The sequence below is a fragment of the Microcebus murinus genome, chromosome X (genome assembly GCF_040939455.1).
Source record: "Microcebus murinus isolate Inina chromosome X, M.murinus_Inina_mat1.0, whole genome shotgun sequence".
NCBI classification, from domain to species: domain Eukaryota; kingdom Metazoa; phylum Chordata; class Mammalia; order Primates; family Cheirogaleidae; genus Microcebus; species Microcebus murinus.
The window spans coordinates 126,150,778-126,162,883 of NC_134136.1; the positions used below are offsets into that span (position 1 = coordinate 126,150,778).

A 12,106-nucleotide genomic window follows, 5' to 3' on the forward strand; every position below is an offset into this window, starting at 1 on the left:
AGAAGCTTCAGGGTCCTCCAGGGATCTGTCATTTCTCTGGTGCTCTCCTTTCTTTTCTCTCCCTCTCCCCCAGTGTCTCCCTCTCTCTTTCCCCCTCTGTCTGCCTTTCCCTCTCTCCCTTTGTCTCCTCTCCCTCTTCCACCCTCTTCTCCCCCACTATCTCTCTACCTCTCTCTCTGCGGGATTTCCTTCGGTGACTGTCAGTGCCTCTCTCAGTTTCTGTCTCTCAGTCTCTGCCCTCGCTGTCTCTCATGGTCTCCTTCTGATTCTCTTGGTCTCTGTCCGTCTTGCTCTCTCGCCCTGTCACTGGTGAGTGCTGGCTTTCCCCCTCTCCCTGCTTGCTCTTAGTCTGTCCTGGGCGCCCAAGCCTCACCATTTAGCAGTCCAAAGACTCGGGAAGTCTACCTGAGGGGTGCAAGTTTCCCAAGAGCGCCGTGCCCCGCCTGCGGCCCTCCAGCGGGCTCTGCTTGTGCCCAGAGGCGCTCGGTAATCCTGCTGTCGCCTCTCCCTATCAGTGCACCATCTAGGCGAGCCACCTGACTCCGAGGGCACAGGCCACCCTCCACTTCGTGCGGGATCGAAGAGGTGAGTGCACCCAAGCCCTTTCTGTCCCTCGGATACCTCCCTAGCTGCTCTGGCTCGAGTTGACTGGAGAAATGAGGCGGCCACAGCGAAGCCAGCCTGTGGCCTCTTTCCCTTCTGAAAAGCGGCAGGAAGGCCTGGGAGGCCCCTTGGGCGGCCGCTGCCCTTTGGCTGCCCGTGGCCCCATCTCTGCCTGGAAATCCGGCGTTTTGATGCCTGGGGCCGGTGGGGTCGCTGGCAGGGCAGCGTGGCTTCCCCTTTAAGGCCGGAGCCACTCGTCGCAGTGAGTGTGAGAGTGTGTGAGTGTGCGGCGTGCGTGTCTCCTCCTCCCCGAGTGACACAGCAGTGAGAAATGCCTATCAGTAACTTAAACCCCCTAAACTCCACCTTCTGGGCGCGCGGCGCGGAGCCGGGCGGTGGGAATGGAGTGAGCAGATTGAGGCCGCCACTGCAGCGCCGCCAGCATGAACTTGGCCGCTAGCTGAAGCGGCTGGCTGCAGGCGGGCCCAGGGGCACCGGCTGCTAGCCAGGTGGTGATCTGCAGCTGGGCCGGGCCACTCGGCGGGCGCCTGAGGCCAGCCTGCCCACACTGGCGGCCGCCAACCCTCGGACACTGCCCCCGCCGCCTCCGGAGCTCCCCAGCACGGTAAGGCTGAGGGCGGGCCCGGGAGGTCCAACTGCTCTGAGGGTTCCAGGGTGCACTTGTAGCCCCCACTTATAGTTCGCATCACTAAGAATCGAGGCCCCGGGGTGCTTTGAGCCTAGGAACCCTAAAGTTTGCTCCGAGCACACGGCCCACCTGGTGCTGTAGGCGGATGTCCCCCTTCTCAGACCAGTCCGGGCCGGGCTGAGCACAGCTCACAACGCTGAGGGCCGAGGCCTCTGCCTGCTCCTTGGCGCCCATTGGGTGTCTGAAATCTGGCGGGGGCAGCCTCATAACCGCGAGGGAAGGTAGAGGGGACTGCGCGGACTCCCCGGGCTTTGCTGGGCTACCAGGAGGCTCCCACTCCGTCCCAGCGCCCCTGGGCCGCTTGCAGCCCTGGTGCCACCGGCGACACTGCCTTTCCATGCCAGCTTCCTGAGCCCCCGGGCTGGTCGGCGGTGGGCCCTGGGCGAAGGATTACCCCCAATCTTGTTTGCGCCTCCGAACCGGAGAGTGCAGTGTGCGTGCACCGAGCCCGCTCCCCTGCGCTCCCTCCCCCGCCAACTCCTCGGGAGAGCAGCCCTGAACGGAGCTGGGAGCTTGAGGGAACCCCGACTGAGCTCTTGCCCCGAGCCCCCAGTACCCCTGCGCCAAATTCTGCGCTTCGGGCTGCAGGGCATCCCTGCCGCGGAGAGCCTGGCGCCCTGCACCGGCCAGGGCGGGCAGGAAGCCCCCCGGAGCACCGCCAAATACTTTTCTCCGCCAGTTGGCTTGGCCAGGCTCCGTTCCGATGCAGTGTGTCCGAAGCCTCCAAGGAAAGCTGGCAATGTCGTCGTATTCTGATCCGTGATTAAATTCGAACTGAGCAGACACTAATAGGATTAGCCTGTCCGAAAACTCGGCCCTGAGGCCGTCGGTACCTGGGCAAACGGACGCGCCTCGGGCTGGGCATTCACTCCCGCCGCGCTCCTGCAGCTGGGTGCGGCTGAGCTGGGCACCCCGAGTGTGCGTGTCTGTGAGCCGGGCGGGAGCACAGGGTGGCTAGGGGACCTGAAGAGAAGGGACTCCCCTTGCTGGGGTGGCTTGACGTTGTTGTTTGGCCCAGAAGGAACATCCCCAGGGCGCTGAATCCAGGGCAAACGTGCTGTTTGCGGATAGTAGACCAAGGCCGGCTCTGGGACATTGTCTGCGAGGGCTAGCGAACCAAGCTTAGGAGAGGCGGCTGCGCTGGAACAAAGAGGCAAAGTCTCCCCGAACCCGAGCAATTTGGAAAGAGTTGGCTAGGGTGAGAGCCTGGGTACCCTGGGGGAGACTCCCGCGGAAATCATGCCACCCCCATCAGCCCTAGCCCGCGGCCGGGGAATCGTGTTCCCTGTCTATGGTGAGCCGGCGGGCAGCATCACAGCGGCGCGGCCCAGCTCTTGGCGGGCGTGGACCGCCGCCTTGGGTGACCACCGGCCATGTGGGGTCGACCGTGCCCCCACTGGGGCTTCCTCGCCGCTACCGCAGCTCCGAGCCCCTGGAGGCCACACAGCTTTTTCCTTCCCCCGCTTCCACCTCTTCTTGTCTTTATAGATCCCCCTTCCTTCCACCCCCGCCGCCGCCACCGCCGCCAACTATCCGCTTTATAAAAAGCCCCTTTGTTTCCCAGGAGGCTGGAGCGAGGGAAGGGCAAAGGGATGCAGAGGCAGGGGGCGGGGGTGGCTGCCTCCAAGTGGCTTGGAGTCGCTCGGGACAGAGGACAAGTGTAGGCGATGGGGGAGGGGGCTGTGTTTCGAGGACCTTTCGTGGGAACCTTGCAAGGTGCGAGGAGCCCTGGCCCCCAGCCCCACCTGGGCGCCCAGCCGGCCAGTGGTGGACACCCTAAATCCCGGCGGCCCAGATGGCCCGGCAAACTGCACTGTGAGCGAGCGGGCGGGCGGCCTCAGAGGCCTGAGGCGGCAAACGCTAGGCTGGGTGGGCAGACGCGACTCACTGATACGCTCGCCGGACTCGGGCATAGGGGGCGCCCTTTCCTCGGTTTCGCTTTGCAGCGGGCGCCCCCACGCCGCCTGGGCTCAGGCCGGCTGTTGCACCAGCTGCGGGTGGCACAGACGACGGCGGCGGCTCGGAGGCTTTCACCACCCCGTGTCTGGCTGCATTCCTCATTCCTTCCCGTGCCCTCCTGCCGCAACCTCCACCCCTCATCCTCCAACCCCTCAGAGGCTCAAACTCTGGGCCTGCACCCTTTGTTTGGAGGTGCGGAGGCAGAGCCATCACCTCCAGGATTTGTGCAGCTTGGGCGGGCAGTGAAGACAAGCGTGCCACTCTGGACCGTGTGCCGGCCTGCTGCCTCCGCACCGACCCAGTACCTGGGGTTGTCCAACACGCATGGGCTGCCGGCTTTACGTGGATTGAAGACTTAGCAGGTCCCTGTTCCTTGCACCTGTCCTTCCCCAAAACTTGTGGGAACCGGGGCTTGCACTGAGGAATGTGAAATATAATGTTAGAAATAACCTTTCGCCATTCTGTTGACCTGCTCCGCCCCTGTCCCCCAGAGTGGTCAGCTTCTCTCGGAAGTTTGTTCGGGAAGGAAATACTGACAATAAGAAAAAGTGGCAAATAAAGAGAAGTGGGCAGGACCAAAACTCAGGCTGGTGGGTCTCAGAGTGAAGTCAGATTCTACTGGAACTCTCTCGCCATCTCCACCCCTCCCATTCCAATTTAATCTGATGTCAACGTTTTATTTGTGCCTTTTTGCATACTTTCCCCTACTCAACTCCCCTCCCATCTCTGGAGGTTATTAACAAGTGGTGGTCAAACATTTTTTCTCCCGTTTTTTGGAGTACCCCCCACACACACACACACACATCCCAACTGCATCTAAAACCACAAGAAAGTAATCAAAGGGCAAACTACTGATTCTACTTTCTCCTCCCCCTTTTGTGCTTCTCTTCTGGAGCAAGATCATTGGAAAATAAAGCTGCTGATGTGCGAGATGGAACATATGGTGCCTCCATAAGAGAGAAGCTGAAATGGCCTTGAACCTGCTGGACAGACCAGCTGTTTGCTGCCAGCCAGACCAGCTAATCAGCTTCTTCCTCTTAAAGTAACAGCCCTCTTTTCTCCTGATGACCAGTTTGCATATTAAATAGGATATTCTCCGGAAGGGAAAAGTGATGGGCTCCTATGTTGTTTTGTGCTTTTGTGATTCTCCAATGCCTGTTCCCTGCTCTGGGGGCTGCCTTGTCCTCTCCTGGTGCCTACCTTCAGTGTGTGGGTGTGTTTCCTTCAATACTGATGTTAGAATGTTGCTCAAAGTGGAACTTGGGAAAGGGGAGGCAGGAAAAGCAAAAGAAAGAGATGGGGCTGAGAGATTTCCCTATGACTGGGAGGAAATCTCTCTTGTGTTCCTGCTGGCTTTGGAAAAACTAGCAGTTCTTCCAGACTTCTCCCTTTAAAAATATCACCAAGAAGAGCTGAAGCTCTTCCTTGCAAGATCTCCTTAAAAATCATCCTCTTCTGGCCACTTTCAGTTTTCTTTCAGTACAATGTGTTTAAGGGGGGAGAACAGTTTAACACTGGAAAAAGAAAGCCTTTAGGAGATACAAGGAAATTCTATATTAGGAACTCATTAGCAAAGGGTGACTTTGTTTTCCTACCACTGACGCTGACAGTGACACAGATGTGTGGTTTGAAACAGAAACGTCATTGAATTTTTAAACTCAACTAGGAAATAGCCTGTTGCTGGGGTGAGGGTGGGGGCTACACATTCACTTCATCTTAAGATAGGAGATTTACTGTTGTCAATCTTTTTCACTACAGAAGGGATTTTTTAAAGCTTGGCCAACATGTTTAATATCCTTTTTTTCCCTTTTAAATTGATCACCTAAAGGTTTAAAATGCACCTGTTAATGGATCGTCCCTGGGAAACTTGATTACTAGTTGGGGTTATGAAATGAGAAGAAACTGATCTTAGAAAAGCGGTTCTTCTGAAAATAGAGTTGGACTGCTCGTCTTTAAAGGGGCTTCACATCAGCAGTCAAAAAAATTCTGATTTTTTTTTTCTGCAACAGTGCACTGCACATATCATTAGCCTAGGAGCTGGGAAATTTGTGTTCTAGAAAGCTCTCCCTACTAATTAGCAGAGTGATCTTGGGCAAGTCTATCCTCCCTTCTTGCCCTCCACCATGACCTCTGAGTCTGAGCCCCTTCCAGTTCTAAGCCACTATGATTTGTGAACAAAATAGTCATTTTCTGGGGAAGCGAAACACCAAGTTCCACCTTGTCATCAGGGAAAACAGCTAGATAGATAATGCAATGGGGACGGGTGTGCTGAGATTCTGAAGGGCAGGGATAAGAGGAATAACAAATGGCAGAAGGCCCATCAAAACAGTGTGAAAGTGGGAAGTGTTCCCTCTCTTGTGTCTTTTGCAAGTGTGAACATCTAACCCAGACTCAATAGACGGTGGGTGGAGACCAGGAGGTATCCCAGAGGACCTCTTATCCAGCCCTCCTACTGTAGCCATCTCAGGACCTATTGATGGCAGGCCTCCCGATCAGTGGGTTGGTATAACAGGATCTAAACTCTTTAAAGTTATACTGACATATTTCCAAAAAACTCATCTAATGTAGAGTACATTTGCTGCTTTGCAGTTATTTAGCAAAGGTTTCAAGGACAAAAAGGCCTTCCATCCACACACATGTGCACTAGTAGGGTGTGGCTTCTGAACCTTTTCTTTTCTTTTTAGTCCAGCTGGGTGTTTTTAAAAAATCACATTTCCAACTTTGATGCCACAACAGCCATGCAAGAATCTGCCATTGTCCTGCTTGATGTAAGTATTGATTTTTTAAACGGGTGGGAGTGAACATTATGAAAAAGGACCTTTTATCCTCTGAGCTCTTTGGCAATTATCTTGCTGCCATAAATGTTGATACACATATAATGGATGTAACTAAAAAATCTCCTTATCCAAGCAGAAAAGGCTGAGTGTTTGTTGGAGCAGATAGAATGCTGAGAGTGTGAATAGACCAACCCAGATGTCGCTGGGGAGGGAGATAAATGATGGAGGAACAGGAGCCGGTTACTATGGATCAGCACAATAAACCAATTCCCATCATACACCTCTCACAACGCCACCGAGAGTAACCTAGGCAGCACCAGTCAACTGTATGGCAGGAGAGAAGCATTGCAAAGCTCAGTTTGAACCGGTCTGATTTTTTAGACATTAAGTATTTTAACATCTTCAGGACTTTGAGAAGGGAAACTTCATAAATCAGAATGAATCTGAAGGGATTTTGTTGCAAATACTTATTACTTGTTACTTTTGTTGTGTCACTGTAGTTGTTTAGTCTGTAAAGGTATCAAAGGAAAATGAAAAGGCCTCATGGAGCTGTTGGGGCAGTTAGGGGGTTCCCTGTGGAGGTGAGAAACAGTAGGTTGTGTTATAGGATATTTACATACAAAATGTGATGATGGCAGATTGTAGTCAGGTGAGGTCCTGCTGCTAAATTACCTGCCCAAGGGCTGCTGCAGCTGCGGGGCAATTTTCTGCAAGGGGCAGGGATAGAAGCAAAAGAGTGGGGTTCTCCCTTCCCTCCACCCCTTCACCTTCCCACTCCAGTTGCTTTCTCTCTTTCTCTCCTTTCACAGAGCATCCCTGGTTTCCTTCCAGCCTCAAGTTTCCTCCTAAAATTTGACCTCTTCATATTTTCCAAAGCAATCAGATATGAAACAGTGCAAAAGGGAGGGGCATTCCTGGCTGTATGCACTGGGCTCCCCAGAGAAAGGCTTGCAGAGGTGGGACCTAAGTGGGGGGCAGGGTGGGACACACAAGGAAAAAGCTCTTTGCAGAGTCTAGGAGGACTTTCCTTGCCCAGATGGACTCTCCTGGACCTCTCTGGGACACCAGCTTCAAATTCTTCCCTTCCTTCCCTGGGCTGTGTGAGGGTGGGCTCTTCCTGTCTTTGGAGGAGAAGCCCACCCAAGGTAACCCAGTGCTGCCCTGGCTGTCCTCTGACCCCAGGGCAGCCAATGCCCCTTACTACACAGCACAATGAGAGCCTCCCAGCCCCTCATTTCCTTGGAAGGGGTGGGAGGGTGGCAGCTGCCTTATCCTCCCCATGTACCCTGCTGCTTGCTCTGCTGAGTAAATAACCATTAAGTGGGGCTTGGGAAATGCCATTTTCTTAAGACTGAGAATTGTTCCCTGAGGCCCAGAGAAGGGTGGGGCAGACTAGGGGATTTCACCTTGTTGGAAGGGGTCCTGGCCAACTGGCCATTGTGTTTTCCCTTTTCTTCCACCTATGGGAGTACCTGGACACTAGGCAATAGGGACACATTTATGCTGATTCTGTAGGAGGTCATTGGTGGCCATAGGACCTGAGCTAGTGAATGACATCTAGGTAAGAAGGGCCTGGTGGACCTGGCTTGTGCCTTCCACCTTTGGAGGGGAAGTATGGGCCTTTGGGGACTAAAGGCAAGACAAAAACAAAGTGAAGTCAATCTGAATGCTTTGGGGAATCCCAAGTCTTCTGTCCAGTTGTCCCACCCCCACCCCATGAGTTGTACATTTACATTTTGCCCATGGTATGAAGCTGAAACCCCACCCTCAACTTCTAACCCTAACCCTAATCCTAACCCTAAACTCCCCCCTGGGCTTCAGCTCAGAGGCATGCCAGCACAGAAGGGGAGGAGTGCATAGTTAGCATAGGTACACTACCTCACCTACAAACTCAGTTACTAAAAGATGGAGGAAGAATAAAGCCCCATGATTTTATAGAAGAGGAAACTGAGGCCCAGAGAAGTGCCCAACTTTCCTGAGGGACGATAGTAAAGGGATCCCATAGTAGACAGAACCCTGTCTCGAATTCCCAGTTAAGTCCAGAACACCCATTTTGCACCCACGTGTGAGCATACAGGTTTTCATTTTGAGGCAGCACCAAACATGGTGAAAGGCGGTGCACCCCATCAGGAGGAACATTGTAGTGGTTGTAATATTGTCTGCCTGATATCAATGTGTACTTGGCTCAGCATCATTAGGACAGCAGAGAGGCGTATTGGAATCTGAACTGAAAGTCTGAAAGTAGCTGGGGAATGGATCAGAAAGGAGTGTGTCTCCTCTTGTTTTCAAGTTGTTGCTAGAGAGTCGGGCAGCCAGCCCCAGGGATGGCTTGGCTGGGGGGCTCCATTGGCAGTGGCAGGAGGTTGTTTGGGTTTTGTTCTTAATGAGATCTCAGTGTTAATATCTGCCCCTGGAAATTCCAGCACCGACCTTGGAATTTTAAGTGGGACAGTAGTTTTGGTGCAGTTGCCAATGTCACATGCTTCGCGTGTCTAATTCTGAAAGACTGGCATGCATTATGCTAGGCTTTGGGGAGGAAGGCACAGCGTTTCTAAGCTGCTTGTCTGTCAAGGATTAATTTAACCTCTAATTACTACATTTTCTTCACAGTTTGCTGCACGAGCATGTTGTAACAAAGCTCAAAGAAGTATGCCATTTTATTTCCCTGCCACTCTAAAATTAATTTCCAGGATATGGAGTCAAATCTGACACACGTGGTGTTAAAATAATTATGCTGACATTCGAATTAAAGTGAACAATCAGGTTGTTTCTAGTGATCCCCCAGCAATGGGGTAAAGAACATTATCATGTTCTTTGCCACCACAGCCCTCAAAATGAGCCCTGAAAATATTAATATCAAGGAGTGTCACTGCACTAATCCTACTGGGGGAAACCAGTGCTCCCAGAGAGCATGGAACATTGTCCAGCACATAGCCTGGGTGTTACCTTTGGGGCGAGACAGATGTCCTGTGCAGTAGGACAGCCATGGAGTCCTTCCCTTCCCGCTAATGGGGCTGGTGGTGAGGTCTCTTCCCGCAGCAAAAAGTGAGGCTGTTATTAAATTGGAGCCTCCCAAGAGCCTGGCCCTGGTGCCTAACCTATTCTGAGTGGCTGCAGCAGTGAAATCACAAGATTCTCTCCCTCCTACTCCCCGTAGCTCTTAGCTGCCCTCCCTCAGTGCCCAAGAGTAAGAGCCCTTTGGCAGTCCTACAAATCCCTTTCATCCCCCTCTTCCCAAACAGCGGCAGTGGATCCCAGGGTAGGAGGACCATTCCCTGCTCTGGGTGGTTGGGAAGTCTGTGTTCTCATACCTAGGGTGGAGATCCTTAGCAGTGACATTAATCTCATATTTTGAGTCCACAGAAACTGATTTATGGGATGCAAGAGATGGCCAGGTTAGCCATTTGTCAGTTTTCATCTCCTTGCCCAGGCAGTTGTGAAGCACAGCCTCTGGCACTTACACACTCATCCTATCTCAGGAGTAGAATTTTGCCTTTCACTATAGGGGGTGAGAACATTTCACTCTAGGGGGTAAGCACATTTCACTCTAGGGGGTGAGAACTCAAAGCTGACATTGTCTCTGTAATCCTCACAACATCTTTCCTGAAGGTGGTACCTGTATAGGAAGGGCTGTGTCTGAAGCCGTGTTCCCCACATGACTAGGGATAGGCTATCTGGCCTTGGGTTGGCCCTTTGCCAAATCCTGAGCAAACTAAGTTTGGGGTCAATCCCCTTACCTTCCCTTTCCTGGGTCCTAGACAGCCTGCATTCTATTCTTCCTCGCCTTCTCCCCTTTACCTGGAAAGGTGCTATCCTCAGCCCTTGTGCCTTAGTGGGACTCCCTTCCTTGGAAGAATCTAGAGCCTCTAACTTGAATTATGGGATGCAAGAGTTGCCATGCCTTGGAGAGAAGGTAGGGCACAGGTAGGGAGGTGTTCAGGGCTTAGGAAGGCCCTCTTGCCCCGCATCCCTCGCCAAATAGGTACCATGCCTGACATAAAGCTGGTCCTGTTCATGAATTAGAGAACAGCCAAGACTATGTGGCTTCCGAGGCTCTTCTGAGCTTGCCTTCAGGTAAGCCAACCCCAACTGGTCTCTTGAACCTGAAATCATAACAAAAATGATTCCTGACCCTCTGGAGCAGGGATGGCTCTTGCCTTCTTTGAGAATATGATGAAAACTCTGGGTCTTCTCCTTAGACCACCACACAATAATATGCAATGTTGCATCTAATTTAAGGGGCTTATAGATCCTTTTGGAAGCCTATTCGTGGTTCCCTGAGGGATCCTTTGACACAAGTTGAGAATGCCTCAATATGACAGACACCTTGGGTAGTGCCAGATTAGATGGTCATCCCTGGTTACACGTGGGCACAGAAACATCACTATGTGGTGGTAAGAACACAAGCTTTGCCTTGGATGGGAGATTGACCAACTGTGGAATTTTAGACAAGTCTATGAACCTGCCTGAGCCACAGTGCCCTCAGTTGTCAGATGGAAGTATCAGAATGCCAGTCCCACCCAGCTCATAGCATTGTGGGAAGTACAGAAGAGATACTGTTGGTGAGATGGTCTTGCAAACATCAGACTCAGGGCTATCACTGGCCACTGTTTATTTTGCCTTCCCATTTGACCTGAGAAATTTAACAAAAGAAAAGCAGGTTTCTTTTGACATGGAAAGCCCTTTTGTCTCTTCCTTTGACATTGTATAAATTACACCCAGGCAAACTAAGAGCCTCTGGCTTGGGAGGGACCTCAAAGAGTATGCAGTGTGTCAGGGATCTAGACAGTTCAAGGGGGATCCTATTGCCCAGCCCTCAGTGGCTCTGGAGTAGGGCAAGGGTATATGTGCTGGGCCCAGTGCCCTGGAGGAGGTTCCACATCTGCCTGCCATGAAAGTGAGCAAATGGGATCTGAGAAGGCCAGGCCACACCTGGCATTAGAAGCTAACGTGGATCCTTATTTCTCCCTCATGGTCATGGAAAGGGAGAACTGGGAGGTGAACTTGCCCCAGGATCTGTCCAGGACCCTGTCCTGAGAGAGGAGGGATTGTCTCCTTTTGGAGTGAAGCCTCGGGAGGAGCCTGTAGGCACTTGGGGCTTCTTTTCTGGAGAGAAGAGGCTGGCTGGACTGAATGCAGACAGCCCTCCTACACCTTCCTCACCCAACCCTGAAGTGTGGAAAGGCTTCTTATGTCAAGGCCAGCAGGGTTCATATATCACAGATGGGAAAAATGAAGCCCAGAGAGGAGCCAGTACTGGCCCAAGGCCATATGATAAGTCATAAAGACATGTCCTTGGCCCTTGGTCTGTGCACCCTCCAGGTTCTGTGTCTAGCTCCTCCCAATAGTGTCTTTTCACTTCTCTTAAAAACACAAACCTGTCATCATATTAACCAGCCCATATTGAACGCTCATGTCCTCAAAGACAACCCTAGAGAGTAAATAGCAGGTTTAGAAAGCCCTTTGAACCCTCAGAGGAAGATCTCGGCCTTGCTGAGCCTGTTGCTATGCAGTTCCAGAGGCAAGGCAGCCACGGCTTGTAGAGCTGTTTAGTCCCTTCTCCCTCCCCCACACGAATTTTAGGAACCTTTTGGAAGGGAATGTGTTGCTAGGAGCTTGAGCTTTTTTTCTGCTTTATAAAGAGAGGAGTACTGTTTTGCTTTGATTGGCTTGCAAACAGATTGAGGTGTCCCCCTACCCGTTCTTTCTTTTGTTAAACCAACGCAATTTGCCAGGAGTAGTTCCGTGGAGATCATGTTGAAAATGAGTGTTTAGTACAATTAATCTGGAAGGGACAGAATCTGCAAGTCACTTGAAAGCAGATGCTACTCAGCAATTTTAGGCACCCTCACATAATCAAACAAAACGATAGTGGCTTGCAAATTGAAACATTTGACATTTGACAGTTGTGCTTTAGAAGATTCACTGTCTGGGACCTGCTTTCTGAATCTAGGGGAGTCCATGGTGCTTTAGTGGGAAGAACATCCACCTGGGGGTCTGCCAGCATGTGCTCCAGGTCCAACTCTGATACCAGCTAGCCATGACACTTTGGACAAAT

At 52.1% G+C, this 12,106-nt stretch overlaps 1 protein-coding gene across 1 annotated transcript in view; it reads left to right on the forward strand.

Moving 5' to 3' along the window:
- Window positions 1–943: 943 nt before the first annotated feature.
- LOC105865038 (mastermind-like domain-containing protein 1) overlaps window positions 944–12,106 on the forward strand; it is a 114,764-nt gene continuing 103,601 nt past the window's right edge. Inside the window, exon 1 of the mRNA XM_020284876.2 lies at window positions 944–1,228. The gene's annotated coding sequence lies outside the window, so the exon portion shown is untranslated. The remainder of the gene's footprint in view (window positions 1,229–12,106) is intronic.